A 2,500-nucleotide genomic window follows, 5' to 3' on the forward strand; every position below is an offset into this window, starting at 1 on the left:
CCAAAATTAAAATCCTAAAGGGGGCCACTGTATCGATAACGTTTCCTTTCCCTAGGGCCTGGCCACACCCAATGCACATTCCTACCGTTGAAATTTCCGTTCACCGTTTCCGTGTTGGACTACATGTTAGGAGGATTAACGGTGCTAATTAAGTTCCTATGGACTATACTTTGTCTTTTGTACTATAAGGAGGTCCGTGAGGTCTTCTTGGCGTTTCGTACCCACAAACCTGAATACCCTTGATGGTTACATTATGTATATAAATTGCAGCGTCCAACTCTATCGACCTTCCACACTCAGTATTGCATCAGTCCTATTCATAGCAAAGCACCTGGTCAGGTGATGCCTAAAGTTTTTGGACTCTGGAATGTCCGGTCTGAGTGCGAGTTGAGGGTCATGACGCGAATAAAATGCAAAACACAAAGATGATAACCTCAAAGCTCCAGACTGTAAATGAAGGCCCACAAAGTGTCAAGCGAGACACTTTGAGTTCAACCGAATCCAATAGTTTGGGTTCATGTAAATAGATGAAAAAACGAATCAATAAATAAATGAATAAATAAATACTTTGAATTCCTTTGCACCACTTGGAATTCGTCAATGGAGAACTTGGAATCCATTCCTTTCTCCCCCTTCCTCCTCCCAAGTCTCCCTCCACCTCTCATCCTCCCCCTCCACTTCCCCCTCCCCAACACTCCTCCTCATCCCTCTCTCCCTCCTCCACCTTCTTTCTCAACTCCTTCCCCTCCCCCTCCCAAGTCTCCCTCCACCTCTCATCCTCCCCCTCCACTTCCCCCTCCCCAACACTCCTCCTCATCCCTCTCTCCCTCCTCCACCTTCTTTCTCAACTCCTTCCCCTCCCCCTCCACCCTCCTCCTCCCCCAACCCCGTCCCCTTTACCTTTCCTCACTTCCCTCTTCTACTACCCTAGCCCCTCCTCTTCCATCTCCCCCTTACCCCACCCTCTTACCTCTTCTCATCTCCCTCCTCAACCCGCTTCCCTTCTTTTTAGGCTTTCCCCTCCCTCCCCTCTCCCCGTTTTCCCTCTACCTCCTCCCTTCCCCTTCCCCCCTCCTCCCCCAGTCTTCGAAGTCAGAGAAATCATCATGAAGCCAACAGAGGCGATAAAGAGAATCTCTTATAAAGAAAGGATGGAGGAGGAGGAGGAGGAGGAGGACGAGAGAGGAGGAGGTGGAGGAGGATGGTGAGAATGGAGGGAGATAAGGCGTCAGAATGAAGCGGAGAAGGGCGAGAGGAGGAGGAAGAAGAAGAAGAGGAGGAGGAGGAGGAAGAATGGAGAGAAGAAGAGGAGGAGGAGGAGGAGAAGGAGGAATAGGGGAAGAGGAGGAATAGTAGGAGGAATAGGGGTAGGAGGAGGAGGAGGAGGAGTAATAGGGGAGGAGGAGGAGACAAAGAGAATATGTGATCACAGAATACGAATCGAAAGGTCTGAGTGTGGAAACAAAGAAGAGTGGGAAGAAGGAAGTAGGAGGAAAGGGAAGGCAGGAGAAAAGAGGGAAGAGGATGGAAAGGAGGACAAGGAAGAGAAGAAGAGGAAGTGTAGAAGGAGGGAAACAGAGATGGGTTGGAAGATGAAGAAGGAGAAAATAAGAAGAAAAAGGGAAAAGAGAAATTCTGATGTAAGTAAAGGAGAAGAAAGGGAGAGGAGAAAGGTAAATCTAGATAGGAATAGGAGGAGAGAAATGTGAAGGAATAGGAAGGACACAGAGAGGAGAAGGGGTCACTGAGGAGGAGGGAGCACTGGGTAATGGTAGAGAGAGAGAGAGTGAGAGAGAGAGAGAGAGAGAGAGAGAGAGAGAGAGAGAGAGAGAGAGAGAGAGAGAGAGAGAGAGAGAGAGAGAGAGAGAGAGAGAGAGAGAGAGAGAGAGAGAGAGAGAGAGAGAGGGAGGGAGGGAAGGCAGGAACGTCGAAAAAATAACCTAAAAAGATATGCGAGAAGTTTCGAAAGACAAAGGCAAGTTTATTGAAATCAACTTAGGAAGTCGAAGAAAGAAGAAAGGACTCGGCATTAAGAACCGGAGGCAAAAGAGGAGGAAAGAGGAGAGGGACAAGAAGAAGTAAGAGGAGGAAGAGAAATAAGTGAGAGGAAGGGAACAGGAAGCAGTAGGAGGAAGAGGAGGAGAAGAGAGGAGGGAAAGAGGATGGAACAGGAGGAGGAGGAGGAGGAAGAAAGAGGTGAGAAATATTAAGAAGCAGGAGGAGGAGGAGGAGGAAGAAGGGGAAGAGGGGAAATAAATGAGAGGAGGGGAAGAGGAAGAAGTAGGAGGAAGAGGAGAAGAGAGGAGGTAAACAGGAAGAAGCAGGAGGAGGAGGAAGAAGGGAGGAGGAGAAATAAGTGAGAAAAGGGGAAGAGGAAGAAGGAGGAGGAGGAAGAAGGGGAGGAGGAGAAATATATGAGAGGAGGGGAGGAGGAAAAAGTAGGAGGAGGAGGAGAGAGGAGGCAAATCGGAAGAAGCAGAAGGAGAAGGAGGAAAAAGAA

Source organism: Oratosquilla oratoria, chromosome 26 (assembly GCF_046742065.1).
Source record: "Oratosquilla oratoria isolate Oo_2021 chromosome 26, ASM4674206v1, whole genome shotgun sequence".
In the NCBI taxonomy this organism is placed as follows: Eukaryota; Metazoa; Arthropoda; class Malacostraca; order Stomatopoda; family Squillidae; genus Oratosquilla; species Oratosquilla oratoria.